Source organism: Vipera ursinii (assembly GCF_947247035.1).
Source record: "Vipera ursinii genome assembly, chromosome: 6".
In the NCBI taxonomy this organism is placed as follows: domain Eukaryota; kingdom Metazoa; phylum Chordata; class Lepidosauria; order Squamata; family Viperidae; genus Vipera; species Vipera ursinii.
In genome coordinates, this window is record NC_139515.1 from 74,102,164 (window position 1) to 74,118,930 (window position 16,767).

Below are 16,767 nucleotides of genomic sequence, written 5' to 3' on the forward strand. Positions count from 1 at the left end.
TCTCAAAGGGATAGGGAACATCTTAGAAAGAATTCAGGAATGGAATCAGGTAAACCACAAGCAAGTGTACAAGCAAGATCTCATGTAATGGTGCTGCAAGACATCCGGCCATTAGCATCCTGCTTACTGTACAAAAGAGGTGGTCGGCTTATGTGGCTATGTCATCTTTGAAGTTGCTTCTTGGGTACTAATGAAACCGCAGACTTTTGTTTGGCATTTTTCAGGGCAGCCAGCAGTTGCAGAGAGGTGAACTGCAACAGCTGTTTGTTTACACCTTTCCCTTTAGCCATCAACTCTCGCATATTCTGGATCAGCTGTTGCACTCTCTTATCCTGCAGCTGTGATAAGAAGCTCTCCCATTTTGCAGCAGTTGGCGGCTTTGTTTGTAAGAAGAATTTCTCCCATTTTGCAGCAGTTGGCGGCTTTGTTTGTAAGAAGAATTTCTCCCATTTTGCAGCAGTTGGTAAGTTCATTTGGGGTTTAGGAATTATTTTCTTTTGCCAAATATTAGCAGGCCCTGCTCCAAATGGAAGCAGAGAAGAGATGGCAATTGCTTGAGGTTTTGACTTCCTAGGACCAAAGCCAGGAGGAAGGAGAAGAAGCTGCATGACGGAGGTAGGCTGCAAGGGATACTGTCCAAGAACAGCAGAGATTGGGACACCAGGCCATTCAGCAACTCTGGCAGGAGGCAATACATGAGCAGGACTTTTAGGGATGATGGGCTTGGTCAATAACTCAGACGTTTTGGAAGCAGTAGAAGATGAGGGAGAAGGGGAAGAAGAACAGGGAGATGTAGATGTGGCAGTGCCAGTGACAACGGAAGTTGGGCTACTGGCTGAGGTAACAGTAGTGGCAGCATTTGTGGGAACAGAACCCACTGATGGTGTAGTGGCTTCAGTGGCAGTGGGACTAGGAGATGCCGAAGTTGGGCTACTGGCTGAGGTAACAGTAGTGGCAGCATTTGTGGGAACAGAACCCACTGATGGTGTAGTGGCTTCAGTAGCAGTGACAATGACAACGGGAGTAGGAGATGCTGAAGTTGGGCTACTGGCTGAGGCAACAGTAATGGTAGGATTTGTAGGAACAGAACCCACTGGTGTAGTGGCTTCCGTAGGGGTAGGCTTAGATGAGGATTCAGTGACGATTGATACAGAAGTAACTGGAGTAGCTGTCATAGCACTGGTAGTGGAAGTAAGCGTAGGAACAGGGGTTGGAGAAGGCATATCAAACGTAAGGTGCTGGGAAAAATCTACCTCTGTGTTAGGAGTGGTGGTAAATAATTCAGGAAAACTTTGCTCGGCTATCACTGCATCAAGGCTGGTGAGAAGCTCAAGCAAGGATTCCGAGTCAGTTGTGGAAGGACTGGAAGAGGTGGGCAGATCAAGCAAAGGATTTGAGAAAGGAAGATCAGAAATAATATTGGGAAGTTCAGGAACAGTTGTGATGGTTTCTCTTGCTGCTGTGGGAGTGTGTGATGCAGAGGTGAGACGTGTAGGAGATGTTGTGATAGGGAGAGTGCTGGTAAGCGGCGTCTCTTGTAGGGTAGATGGTGATTCAGTATTTTCTGGTTCTTGATTGGTGTTTTGTGTTGAAGATGTTTCACTGATCTCATCTGGACACTGAATCCGCTACATAGGGAAAATAATGCAAAGCAGAAGTCACACCTTTGGGATGCTATGGTTTTTCTAAGCTATCATTTCTCTCATTTTCTTCTGCATGAGAGAAGACTGTGCTGTGACATCTCTAGAGGTGTTCTAAAGTGTTGTCCAGAAATGTCAAGTGCTTCTGATTGTGCTATTTTTTTTCACTCCCATGCTGTCAAGCATTTCCCTTCCTCCACTCAAGAAGCAAACTATTAACTGATTCAGGTCCCTGTTCTGTACCAGCCTGCTACCGGCCCTGCAGAAAAGGCAGGGACAACCCCTCTACAAACGGCAAGAGGCTGGAATTACGCCTGCCAAATTTATTCACATAAAACAGAGCAAGACAAGACACCGACCATAAAACACGAGCTAAGAAGCAAGAACAATCCAAGCGGTTGCCTTCAGCAAACCAGCCCTCCCACACATTCCTCTTAAATACAGTTCAGGGCGTGGCCTCTCTGTGCCTCCTTCTGAGGTGCCCCATTGCCTTCCTCTGTTTACTCCTGACTGACTGCCTCCTGCGTCGGGCGTCCTTGAACAGGGCCAGCTGTGGGTCATCTTCATCCACGCTGTCAGGCTCACACAGCTGGGTCTGCATCGTGACCAGATGAGAGGGGCCTGGCTGGGGGCTCTCATCAAGCTGTCCAATCCCCTCAGCAAGCTCTTCAACACCCCCCTCCTCCTCCTCTGAGTCATCCGACCCAACTGCCGAACCCACAGGCTGACCCTGAATCACAACAGTCCCCACCTGTTTCCTATAACAACTAAAAGGCAGGTACTCACAAGGTACCGTTTATTTCACACAAGGAACCAGTGGCGGATACTTTCCTGACTGAATTACACAGCTTTGCAAAACAGAGGACTTCTGCCAAGGATAAAATGTGGAATAGGAGATAAGGAGATGACCAAGACAGGTTGGGGCTTGCGGTAATTTCTACTGACCTTTTTTTTTTCCTTTTTCCTTTTCCATTTAAAAAACAACAACATTTTTCTGCTTTTGGAATCAAATGAGGTGCGGTAATAATCTCATTAGTCTTTGTGCAATATAATATTTGAAAGAAGAAAATAATGTTTCTCAAGAGGAAAATTTCTGTTAGTGCCCATAAAAGCTTTCCTTCCAATGCAAATTGTAGATGCAGGGCAGCTGGTAGGTGTGTATGTGCGGATGGCAAACACACCTGTGTAAGATCATAACGGATTAAGGAAAGCTGCTACTAATTTTTCTGAAACTGATGCCAAAGCGAATGCCATAAACAACTTCACCTCTAGCATTCTCCTTAATGGCATCCCAAGACTTATCCTCAAGGCAAATTGCTATCTTGCTTCACTTAATGATATGGCTGACCTCACCTTTTGCTTGTTGGTCCTTCTTCTAGTTCTTCTCTTCATTCTCAAAAAAAAATTCCTTAAACCCTTGTCATTCGTAAAGCTGCTTTGCCCTTGGTCATAAATGGGGACTTGGATTCGTTCCCCATGAGCAGAAAGTGATGCTTATGCCTAGCGTGGACAGAATCACCTTGGAAGCCAGTGATGCAGAAACTGACAGCTCCTCCTGACTGCAAATGTAATGATGCCATGTGGAAACAATGCTGTACAGCTTATAATATTCTGTATGCTTAAAAGTTATATCTGGTTTCTGACATTTTTCAGGAGGACCTAGACTCAGCTTCTCCACACTGGTCCTTCCAAGGAAGAGAGGGTACAATGGCCAGGGACGATGCTGGTCCAGAATTCTCAAACATAAGGTCCCCTATTCATGTAAAGGAGTCTCTGCAGATTTTACTCTGCAGAGTAAAATGAGGCATAGGGGGCAATGCTCATCTCTGTTCCAAGGTGACTGAGCCAATGCTCTCTGAAAACATTTCTTTGGTCATGTGATCGGCATGACCTCATTGAGCGCTATTACCTTCCCACTCAAGGGATACCTATTTATCTACTCACATTTGCATGCTTTCGAACTGCTAGGTTGGCAGGAGCTGGGGCGAGGACAGGAGCTCATCCTATCACTTGGCGCTCAGGTCTCAAATGTGGGTTGCCAGTTTACCAGCCAGCAAGCTCAGCATCTTAACTGCTGAGTCACCATACTGCCCTCCCTACTCACGTGGAGGGTGGAAAAAACAGCGGGTACCCTCCGGATATATGGTTTTCGACTACAGAATGGTCAGGGCTGAGAATTCTGTGAAGTGGCATCCATGTATTCAGATAGACTGTATTGGTATGTGGGAATGAACCTGGGAGAAAGAAGGAGAGCCATAGCCAGGGGAACAATTGGATAAAAGACAGGTAATCCTCAACAAGAATGCGAGAGGATTCCTCTCTAGTCTCGGGCTGTAAAGATGATAAGGGAGAAGTGCACATTCACACTTGCAAAATTCTTCTAAAGTAACCTTACACTAAAGCAGAAATAGTTTATTTAGGTGTGTTTCTTGTCTGGACTATCTCACAAAGCTGAAAATGATCCAAGTTTAGTAAACGAAGTTGAATCAGAGTAAATAGATATGAGTGAAACAATGTTCTATATTCCTGTTATAATATTATAATATATAATTATAATATATAATTATAATTCTTTATTCAGGGTAGATGGAACTCTGGTGCTATATTAAAATGTGAAATACTTGGAGCATTTTGATGAAGTGGGTTGGTGAGAACTTTCAGCCCCTGCCATAAAGAGTGTTAGATTGCATTGTCATGGCCACGAAAAATAGACTAGACAGGTGTAGGACAGTGATGTTGAAACATGGGGATGAGTGACAAGCAGAGGGAATCTTGCCACTCTTGCTATGCAGCCAAAGGAGGAGTTGGAGTGCTGGATACAGGTGGCTGAGGTCTCAATTTAAACAACTCTACTCACTTACACAACTAGCCTGATCCTCTTGGAAATAAAGTAAATACAATGCGATGAAAATCATATTTGCAAATATTCTCAATTATTTGTATTTGTATTTATTAAATTTGTATACCGCCCTTCTCCCGAGGGACTCAGGGCGGTGAACAGGGCACATATAAATAGAGGATACAAAAATTAAAAAAATAATTAAATAATCGCCCAGATAAAACAATAACAATATAAAACCCAATTAAAAAAACCCTAACTTCCCCCATCAGGCCAGGCCAGCTTGTTCAAATAAATGGGTCTTCAGACCGTGTCGGAAAGAGCGAAGGTCTGGTGCCGTCCGGAGCTCAACCGGCAGTTGGTTCCATAAAGCCGGAGCGCCCACAGAGAAGGCCCTCCTCCTAGGGGCCACCAGCAGACCTAGCCTCTTCCATTCCCTTTTCTGTTGGTATTCCTGTGCTGGTTCTTATGGTTATTTTTTGCCTTCAGTAAACCTTTCAGCCCCTTCTACTTCTAACACTAAAAGCGCTCTTTCCAGATAACTGGAAAAGAAACACCTCAGACCAATCAACAACGGCTTCTTCCTTTTTCTTAGGTAAAGGTAAAAGGTAAAGGTTCCCCCGCACGTGCGTGCTAGTCGTTTCCAACTCTAGAGGCTGGTGCTCATCTCCGTTTCAAAGCTGAAGAGCCAGCGCTTGTCCTAGGACGTCTCTGTGGTCATGTGGCCGGCATGACTAGACGCCAAAGGCGCACAGAACGCTGTTACCTTCCCACTGTAGTGGTCCCTATTTTTCTACTTGCATTTTTATGTGCTTTTGAACTGCTAGGTTGGCAGAAGCTGGGATGAGTAACAGGCGCTCACTCTGTTACACAGCACTCGGGATTCGACCCACCAAACTACCGACCATCTGATCGACAAGCTCAGCGTCCTAACCCACTGAGCCACAGCGCCCCTTTCCTTTTTCTTACCTTCACAAAATACTTCTTCAAGGTGCAGCGATAAAAAGTGAGGGTGCAGAAATCAGGAAAGCTGGGCATTTCTGCCAAGTCAGAACATACCCTCCCTAGGAGAGAAGTTGAGGGTTAGAGAAAAAGCACCAAGGCCTTCGGGTTACTTCCATTAATTTTCACTGAGATCCAGTATATCCCATAGAGTTGCTATAATTACTGTTGTACCATTATAGTCTCGGCTGGATTTTGAGAATTCAAAGGAGTGGGCTTTGGTTTCCCACCAAATGGGTTACCAAACATTGCAGCAATTCCATGAAGTCCTGCCAGGTTGCAACTTCAGCATCTGCCACTGGTTACTTCGAACTGTAAAAAATTGTGTTGGAGGAGGATCTTTTGGAAAGAAGTCTTTGGAAGTTCTTGGCACTTTATAACATTTGATTTCTTTACAAACACAGTAGAGGGTTTTTTTCCCCCCAGATCAGTTTGGTCCTCAGGGTTCTCTCTACTTTTGTTGAGGTGAGGCCTAGACCAGAATCAGGACTGGTCATAAGTCACTTTTTTCAATGTTGTTGTAACTTTAAAGGTCACTAAATGAAAGGTTATAAGTTGAGGTCACTATGTAATTTGCATTTTCTTATCTTCAGTGTCAAACAATATGAATAAATGAATGGAGATAGATGATAGATAGAGAGAGAGAGAGAGAGACCTTTATATAATTATTTTAGAGACTGAGATTATATTCAGTAAATCAGTTCTGAGAAGAAACACATGAACATATATGGGTTGCCTTGAACAGGGATTGGAAACTACCTTTTATCTTACTTACTATATATCAATGAGAATAATAGCAAGAAGAATCTACCAAACGGGTTTGGCAAAAATTATTTTAATTGCCTTGTAAGAGAGCCACAGGTTTGCACGCATGTAAGTAACACTTTCCAAATTGAGCTTTAATGAAGTTTAAAAGAGGAGTAAGAGCAATTCTGTAATTGCAAGTACCGTGATAGACTTTACCTTCTGGGACGATTCCGTGATTTTCGTACAGGTCTAAAGTCTGGACCAAAGCGTTCTGGCAGCCATACATGGATCTCAAGAAGCAAACTGCGCTGACTCGATGTGGACTGTTCAGAGTTTTGAAGAAATGGTTGTATTCGGCATCTGAGAGTGGCATGCCAGCTAGCGATGGATCTTGTATCTGTATGTCTGTTGCAAGAAGCCATTTTGAGAGTGCTGCGTAAAAGAAACAAGAACAAGAATGCAAACTGTGACCGTTTCCAAAAAGGCATATACATTGCAAGGAAAGGGACTTTATTCTACATGGGTTTTAGGTTGGTTATTTATCAATTGTGCTTATCTGCCAAGAATCTATCTTGTCTCTGCATCGTGTGCTGAAACATAACTTTGGCCCTGGAAATGGGATGAATGAAGCATTAAGTTTCGTTTGTTTTCTGAATGGGAAAGAAAAAAATATGAGAGAAAAAAAACTCAGAATAACCCTGCCTTGATTTGGTTTAATTTAAGATGTGGTAGCAAGAAACTGTTATAACATCCTACAACTTTGAAAATCATTGCTAAATTCACTGCTGTTCCTCTTGACTTCGCCCACTTCAAAAGACTGACACTTGCTTGGAAATAAGTCTCTTCGGACTGTAGGAGTGTAAGAACAACATTCATTTCAGAAAGCAAAGAAACTGGGAAGATAGGCAGGTAGTCCTCGACTTATGACCACAGTTGAGTCCCCAATTTTTGTTGCTAAGTGAGACAGTTGTAAGTTTTGCCCCATCTTATGATCTTTCTTGCCATAGTTGTTAATCACCTCAGTTGCTGGTTAGCAATACGGTTGTAAAGTGAATCTAGCTTTGCCTGTCAGAAGGCCGCAAAAGGGGGTCACATGACTCCAGGACACTGCAACTGTCATAAATACATAACAGTTCCCAAGCACCTGAATTTTGATCACATGACCCATGGGGATGTTGCAACGGTCATGTGAAAAACGGTCATTAGTCACTTTTTTTCAGTGCCGTTGTAACTTTGAGCAGACACTAAATGAAATGTTGTAAGTCGAGGACTACCTGTATCCATTTGACTATTCCTCTTCTTCCCCATTCACTGAGCTGTTGCCTCAAGAGTGCCAAAAGACCAGTTTTACTTTGTTTCTTTTCTACTATACCTCATTGTTTGTTATAATAAAGATTGGGTAATTTGAAGGATTGGTACCTGATTTTGTTTTCCTTTTCCCTCCTCATCCTCTCTGCATTTTATATATATTTTAGATGATCACCCTACCCTGCAGGCTCTGCCTTGCTTATTATAATTGAGAGCCTACTTAGTTCTTTTCCTTTATGACCAGATAAAATGTTTTTAACACGGCAGCAATAACACAGGAACACAGAGCATAGAAACACATAAGACCCAGCCTCAAAGACCAAGAAATGCAGCCTAGTTTAAACCAGGAAATTCTCTCCATTGTTTCTGCCACAACCTTTGCCTCCTCTTTAATCTTTCTGTAAGGAACAAGTTACACAAGATTCATAAAAATGCTGAGCTGTGTAGGTAGCTTTCAGTGCATGTTTTTCTTTTTTCCTTGATTGCATACATATAGTACAATTAACATTTTTGACTTTCCAAGGGCATCTTTTTGTATAATTTAATTTAATTTAATAATTTAATTTGTATACCACCCTTCTCCCGAAGGACTCAGGGCGGTGAACAGGGCAATACATAATAAAAACCAGGGTACAAAAATTAAAAAGTAATTAAACTACAATGCCCGTAATAAATTAATACATATTAAAAGTTAAAACTGATTATAAAACCCAGCCCCAACCCATCAAACCAGGCCAGCTAGTTCAAAAAGAAAAGTTTTGAGATCGCGCCGAAAGGAGCGAAGGTCAGGGGCCGTTCGGAGCTCGACCGGCAAGCGGTTCCAAAGGTCTGGCGCGCCCACAGAGAACGCCCTCCCCCTGGGGGCCACCAATCGACATTCCTTGATCGGAGGCATCCTGAGGAGGCCCTCTCTGTGGGAGCGCACTGGACGGAGGGAAGTTGACGCCGGCCGCAGGTGTTGCCGTAGGTAATCCGGACCCATGCCATGTAGGGCTTTGTAAGTCATCACTAACACCTTGAACCTCACCCGGAGAGCAACCGGCAGCCAATGCAGCTTGCGGAGCAAAGGTGTAGCATGGGAGTATCGGGAAGCTCCCAGCACAACTCGCGTGGCTGCATTCTGCACCAGCTGGAGTCTCCGAGTGGACTTCAAGGGCAGCCCCATGTAGAGAGCATTACAGTAGTCTAGACGAGAAGTCACGAGCGCATGAGTGACTGTACGCAAGGCATCCCGGTCTAGATAGGGTCGCAACTGGCGCACCAGGCGAACCTGGGCAAACACCCCCCTAGTCACAGCTCCAATATGCTCTTCTAAAGAGAGCTGTGAATCTAGAAGGACCCCCAAGTTGCGCGCCCTATCTACGGGGTGTAATAGCTCACCCCCCATGGCCAGAGATGGAATAATCGGAATTTCCCGGGATGCCGGCACGAACAGCCACTCAGTCTTGTCAGGGTTGAGTCGAAGCCTGTTCTTCCCCATCCAGACCCGGACCGCCTCCAGGCAACGCGACATCACGTCGAGGGCATCACTGGGGTGGTTTGGGGTCGAAATAAAAAGCTGGGTATCATCAGCGTACTGATGATAACCAACTCCAAAACCACGAATGATCTCACCCAGAGGCTTCATGTAGATGTTGAACAGGAGAGGCGAGAGGACCGATCCTTGAGGAACTCCAAAAACAAGGGGCCTCAAGGTCGACCGCTGCCCTCCTGCCAACACTGACTGCGAAGGTAGGAGGAGAACCACTGAAGAACTGTGCCTCCCACTCCCAACCCTCTGAGGCGCCGCAGCAGGATACCATGGTCGATGGTATCGAAAGCCGCTGAGAGGTCTAAAAGGACTAGGACAGAGGAGCAGCCCCTGTCCCGCGCCCGCCAGAGATCATTCACCAGCGCGACCAATGCCGTCTCCGTGCTGTATAAGAGTATTCAAAATTCCTGAAGAGAAAAGGAGATTTCTCTTGTCTTAGCCTAATCCTGGGAGCAGAGGTTTCCATAGATAAGATAGTAAAAAAGTCAACACATTGGCCCTGACAATGAAAGTGAAGTTCCTCTGAAAAAAGAGAACAGAGTAAGGAAGAGGCTACACTAATGTTCTAACTCAGAGGTCCCCAACCTTTTGGGCACCAGGGACTGGTTCACTGGAGAAAGGTTTTTTCCATGCACTGGAGACTGTGTGCTTTTGTGTGCTGCCTGCAACCCACAGACACGGATTTGCTTGTTTATGTGGACTGGTTGCGGGCATGCTGCGGCCCTGTACAGGTCCACGGACCGGGGGTTGGGGACCCTTGTTCTAACTTACCACAAATAAGAAGGAGAACAAGAATGGCTGGATGCCACCTCATTTTCTTGGTGGAGTCGTTGGGCACAGACTTGTTTTAAAGGAGAAACCATTAGCAGGTATGCAGATAAAGGTAAGGCCTCAAACTCTTTCAATCTCTACTTTATTCTGCTTGCCAGGTGGCATCTTTGTTCAGACATACTGGAGGGAAAAGAGAAAATAGCATGGGAAGGATGAATGAAGAAGAGCCACTCCAATAGGCTAGGTCACAAGAGATGCTTGTGACATCATTGGGTGGCAAGATTCTTTCCAATATACCGTACTTTGCTGAAAACAGAGCAAAATCCTTCCATTATATAATGTAAATCAACTGCTAGAGATAATCCTGGCAATCTGTTGGCTATCCCGTACGAAGTTTTAAGTGATTCCCTTGTGTTAGAAGACAAAGCTCTCTATGTTAAATTAGGTCATGCGTACATAAATTATATTGCTCTAGTATTATGGAAAACATTACCCAATCATCACTGTTGTAATAAAATGCAGCTACTAATCCAGCTGGCTTCTCTGGGGAGATTTCAGTTGTCTCTCAGTTTCATGGCTCTGAATAGCTTTGGAGCTACTTATGGAAGAACCATGGAAGATGGTAATGTATGAATTTAATCTATTTCAAATAGGAAATGATTACTGCTGTGTGTTCCTTTGCATTAAAGGAGGCCTTATTGGATCAAACAATTACAATTTTAATGCAACCTCATTGTTAAAACCCGCAAGGACAGTCTTTAATTGGTGGCTGAGAGCCATTCGTTTTCAAACGGCTCAATTATGATATGTTATTGTAACAAGGCATGAAAAATATAAATATAAAAGGAAATAGGCATGTTTCATTGCCAAAGGGGAGAAAAAAATGAGCTAAGTGGTAGGCATTTATTGCATATAGAATGTTTGTCAGTTCCTAATTTGAACATTAACTAGATGTTTCTCACTCTGAGCTGTACAAGTTTGTAAAATCTAGTGTCTCATTTTTACAATTGATGTTAATGAAACTCACAGTCCATGTGTCACATATGGCCATCCACACAGTTTTTGTGGCTCACAATACTGCTTTGTAGTCATTAAGACACTGTTCAGTTTAAGATTAATACTGCCAGAAAATCCTACATAAGATTGCCAAACAGTGGATCTGCAAGCACTTAAAAAAACCCACAAGATTATGATCAGAAGCCAGCATGGATGCATTAAAAAGAAGTTAAATCGTACTGCTTTCTTTGACAATGCAACTAGATTAGTGAATCAAGGGAATGGTCTGTAGTATATTTAGACTTCAATAAAATAGACCATGACCAACTTTTCGATAAATTGGAACAATATGTGATGGATGGTCCCGCCATGAGATGGATTCGCAGTTGACTGAACAATTGTTTCCAAACATAAAGTTCTTAATGGTTCTACATCCACATAGACATAGAGGGATATATGCAGTGTGGTACCACAGAGTTCTGTCCTGGGCCTAAGGCATTCTTTATTTTATATTCATAAATGTCTTGGATGAAAAATAGGAAAGATGCTCATGAAATTTGTGGATGATACAAAGCTGGAGACATTGTCAATATCTCAGAAGATAGGTTCAAGACTGAAAAGAATCTTAACAGATTTGAATGTTGGGCCTTATCCAACAGTATGTTGCTCAATGGTGAAAAATGTAAGGTTCTCTACATGCAGACACCAGACAGGTGGTACCTGGCTGAGCAGTAGTACTTGAAGGATCTGGGTGTCCTGGTAGTCCACAGATTAAACATGACTACCAGTGTGCCAATGCAGTTTTGAGATGAATCAACAGAGGTATATTATCAAGATCATGGGAAGAGATAGTATTGCCTTCTGTTGCACTGCTCAAATTGTATCTTGAATACTGTGTCCAGTTCTGGTAATTACAATACCAACAGGATGCTCAGAAACTGGAAAAAGTGCAGAGAAGAGTGACAAAATGGTAAGGGTCTTGAAGGTTAAAGCTTATGAAAAGCAGTTAAAGGAACGGGTTACATATTTAATCTAAAAAAAAGAGAGAAGAAGGCTTAAGGGAAGAGATTGTATTTTTCCACTGGATGCAGAGATGTCACAGGGCAAAGAGCTGGATTTACACAATTTTTTTTGTAATTTATTTATTTATTTATTTATTTATTTATTTATTTATTTATTTATTTATTAATGGGACTTATATCCCGCCCTATCTCCCGAAGGACTCAGGGCGGTTAACAACAATAACATATAATAAGTACAGAAATTAAGATAAAATTAAAATTAAAGTCATCTGTGCAATAAATTAAAATTAAAAATTAAAAATAAATTAAAAATTGTAAACATAATTAAAATGCCTGTCAGTCCAGGTCAGCCAGGTGGAAAAGGAGTGTTTTGAGGCCGCGGCGAAAGGACTGGAGATCTTGGGCCATCCGAAGCTCAGGGGGGAGCTGATTCCATAGGACTGGCGCTCCCACAGAGAAGGCCCTTCCCCTGGGGTTCGCCAGCCGACATTGTCTAGCTGCCGACGGTACCCTGAGGAGGCCTTCTCTGTGTGAGTGTACTGGGCGATGGGAATTCGTTCCCGGTAGCAGATGGTCCTGCAAGTATCCCGGGCCTAAGCCATGTAGGGCTTTAAAGGTAAGTACCAGCACCTTAAATCTCACCCGGAGGGCAACCGGTAACCAATGCAGCTCATGGAGGAGATGTGTTATATGGGAGTATTGGGGGGCTCCCATCACTACCCGTGCAGCCGCATTCTGCACCAGCTGAAGCCTCCGGGTGGTTTTCAAGGGCAGCCCCATGTAGAGAGCATTGCAGTAGTCTATACGGGAGGTAACGAGTGCGTGGGTGACTGTACGTAGGGCATCTCGGTCCAGAAAGGGGCGCAATTGGTATAGTAGGCGAATCTGGGCAAATGCCCCCCTAGCTACGACTCCAATATGATCTTCAAAACTGAGTCGTGAATCTAGGAGGACGCCCAGATTGCGTGCTCTATCAACGGGAGGTAACATCTCTCCTCCTATAATCAAAGATGGAACCTCTTGGACTAAACGAGATGACGGTACGTAAAGCCACTCAGTCTTGGCCGGGTTGAGCCGAAGCCTGTTCTTTCCCATCCAAATCTGTACCGCTTCCAGGCAATGGGACATCACATCGAGGGCATCACTGGGTTGGTTCGGGGTGGAGATGAAAAGCTGGGTATCATCAGCATATTGATGATACTTCACCCTGAAGCCACGGATGATCTCTCCCAGCGGCTTCATATAGATGTTGAACAGGAGGGGCGAGAGCACTGACCCCTGAGGCACTCCACAACTAAGGGGTCTAGGGCTTGACCTCTGCCCCCCTGCTAACACCGTCTGCGAACGGCCCGAGGGGTAGGAGGAGAACCACCGCAGAACGGTGCCTCCCACTCCCAACCCCTCAAGACGACGCAGTAAGATACCATGGTCGATGGTATCAAAAGCCGCTGAGAGATCTAATAGGACCAGGACAGAGGAATAACCTCTATCTTGGGCCCGCCAGAGATCATTCACCAGCGCGACCAATGCCGTCTCCGTGCTATACCCGGGTCTGAAACCCGATTGGTACGGATCTAGATACTCAGCTTCCTCCAGGACCAAAGGGAGCTGCTGTGCCACCACGCTCTCAACGACCTTCGCAAGAAAGTGAAGGTTGGAGACAGGACGGAAGTTGTTTAAAATAGCTGGATCCAATGCAGGTTTCTTAAGGAGGGGCCTTACCACCGCCTCTTTCAAGGCGGCAGGGAAGTACCCTTCACTCAGTGAGGCATTGATAACTGCTAGGAGCCAGCCTCGTGTAACCTCCCGAGATGCATAGACCAGCCAGGAGGGACACGGGTCCAACAAACATGTGGCGGCACTTAATTTCCCCATGATCTTGTCCACTTCATCCGGAGTCACAGGATCAAACTCTTCCCAAATGTTCTCGGCCAAATTCATCGTTTTCCTCTCGTCAGATACTGCCCAGAGTCCAGACCAGCCCGAATCTGAGCAATTTTGTCCACCAGATATTTACTAAATTCCTCAGCCCGTCCTCGTAGGGGGTCCTCTCCCGTCCCTTGATTTAAAAGGGAGCGGACCACTCTAAATAGGGCGGCCAGGCGGTTATCTGCGGACGCAATGAGGGTGGTGAAGTAAGCGCACTTTGCCACCTCCATTGCCACAAGATAAGATCTAGAAAAGGATCTTAACTGTGTTCGGTCAGACTCGGACCGACTGGTTCTCCAAATGCTCTCTAGGCCCCTTCTCCGGCGTTTCATCTCCCGCAGGTCCTTGGAGAACCAAGGAGCGAGTCGGGACCTGCACCGGGTCAGAGGCCGCAAAGGGACAACGCGGTCGAGAGCCTCCGAAGCAGCCTGTTGCCAGGCATTAACTAAGGACTCGACCGGGCTGTGGGAGAGGGAGGTGGGAATCAATCCAAGCGCCATCTGGAATTTATCTGGGTCCATCAGGCGCCTGGGGCGGAACCATCTGGTCAGTTCTGCCTCCTGACAGCGGGGGGGGTGGTGACGTGACGGAGGCCCAACCGCAGGAGATAATGGTCTGTCCATGAAAGGGGTTGAGATGTTGGAGTAACCCCACCCAGCCCATTAAGCCATTGCCCAGAGATAAAAATAAGATCAGGTATGTTTCCTCTCTCGTGAGTCGGGTCCTGAATAATTTGGGTCAGGTCCATGGCCGTCATGGAAGCCATGAACTCTCGGGCCACTTCCGATGCACTGCCCAGGGAAGGTAGATTAAAGTCTCCCAGAGCCATAAGTCTTGGAAATTCAACCGCCAATCCTGAGAGGGCGTCAAGTAGCCTGGGTAGAACCGTTGCTGCGCAGCTTGGAGAGAGGTATACCAGAAATAGGCCCAACTGACCACCAGGACCCCACCTTAAGAGGAGGGATTCACATCCGTCTATCTGAGGGGCAGTGGCCTCCCGCGGATGGAGGGTCTCTCTGATAACCACCGCCACACCACCTCCCCTACCCTGAGCTCGAGGTTGATGCAGCACACGGAAACCTGGAGGGCATAAATCAGTCAGAGGGACCCCTCCCTCCAGGCCCAACCAGGTTTCCGTGATGCACGGCAGGTCTGCGTCTTCCTCCTCGATCAAATCATGGATGAGGGGAGCTTTATTCACAACAGACCTGGCATTAAAATAGATCAGCCTGAGCTCAGGTGTCTGCCCTCCCTCTTCCCCAGGACAGCAGGTGAGAGCCATAGGGTCGGAGCGCGCCACAGTTCGAAAATAGCGGGGGCGTGATCTCAGATTACGATATGGCCCTCTGCTCATCCATCTGCTGCCATTCCCAATCACCGTGGGGATCGGTATCCCTACCCCATCCCCCTGGGTCCCAAGACTCTCCCCGGCCCCCATATTGCTGAGGGAACAACCACCTGCGGATGAAAAACTTAACAGGGAGAAAACCAAATTTGAAACAAGAAATTTCTTGACTGGGGTAACTATCCAGAATCACGGATGCGCCAGCGGTCAAGTTTTTCAAGCAAAATTTGGCCGCTCTTTGAGATGATATGAGGATTCCTCTTCAGGGCATCCATTGCATTAGGCTAGAAGACCTCCAAGGACCCTTCCAACCCTGTGCTTTTAAAAGTTCGGGGCATCAATTGCCTCATATACAGGCAAGCCGGCCATAGGAGGCAGTCCAGAAAAAAATGGTGGAACAGCTGCTCCCTGGGCCCCATTCAGCAGGTCTCTTGGCTACAGTGGTACCCAGTGGGCCAGGATGCCAGCGCCCACAAGACTTCCCAGACTGAATTGCTCTGCGCTCCCAAACACCTGGCTCTTGTACACTTTGGTGGGTGACATTTCTGAGGCAATCCTGCGTGAGAGGCCACCAGGGAGAAATAGCCTCGACCGGGAAGATGGTTAAATAAGCTGGAGCCACCCAAGGGAAGGAAGAATATACGGGAGAAATATGTGTATTTCTGAACAGTGTAACAAAAATATTCTAATTGTGTAAAACTATTACTAATCAGTGCGGATGTTCCAGGCTCCTATGTGCGTACAAGGCCGCTCTAGGCCAGGGGTAGGCAACCTCGGCTCTTTTATGACTCATGGACTTCAACTCCCAGAATTCCTGAGTCAGCTATGCTGACTCAGGAATTCTGGGAGTTGAAGTCCATGAGTCATAAAAGAGCCGAGGTTGCCTACCCCTGCTCTAGGCAAACCTGTCCAAAAACAAGCCTGCACGCAGTAAGGATTAACCCTCGAGTAAATTTAACTTCAACGCAAAGCCTATTCGAACTATATGGAACTGAAACGCCTGTTGGCAGACGAGCATCCATCCCCCTCCCCAACTCGCCGCACAAAGCCAACCGGAAGCGGACGTACGACGCACGCTCGCTCTGGAGAAGGCGTCCTTCGTATTCTTGTCCTCTGATTGGTTACGCGTTGAGCTGCAGCAGGTTGTCTAGCCAATAGCGTTCGGGCGCGCGTTTTTAGCGGAAAGTTCTAAAAACGGGGTGGGGTTGTTTGTGCAGCGAGCTCCCCCACCATTTTTTTTGCCGATCACGAGGGAGAAGCCAGTGACGTCATCTCGAGGAGAGAGAGTTGGGTCGGCAGAAGCGCTTTTCGATCAATTCGAAGTCACTTCGCTTTTAGAGGGGCAGCAGCGACCTAAGGTAGATGACGCTAACGGGGAATTACGGAGAGATCCTGGGAAATGAGAGAACTTTCTATGGTCAGTCGTGGGCATGTTGGAAGCCAAACTCAGTTTATCCCATAAATTTCACCTGGAAATTGCAAAAGATCTAGAAAACTTTTTCCAGCTTGCCTTTTCCCGAGGTACAGGGACTACCTGTCCCAAAATTCCCAGCCAATTTGAACTATGGTCGTCATCGTCAACCATGCAGTCGTGTCTGACCGGCTGCTCTGGACTATAGACTTCTAAATCTGCTATA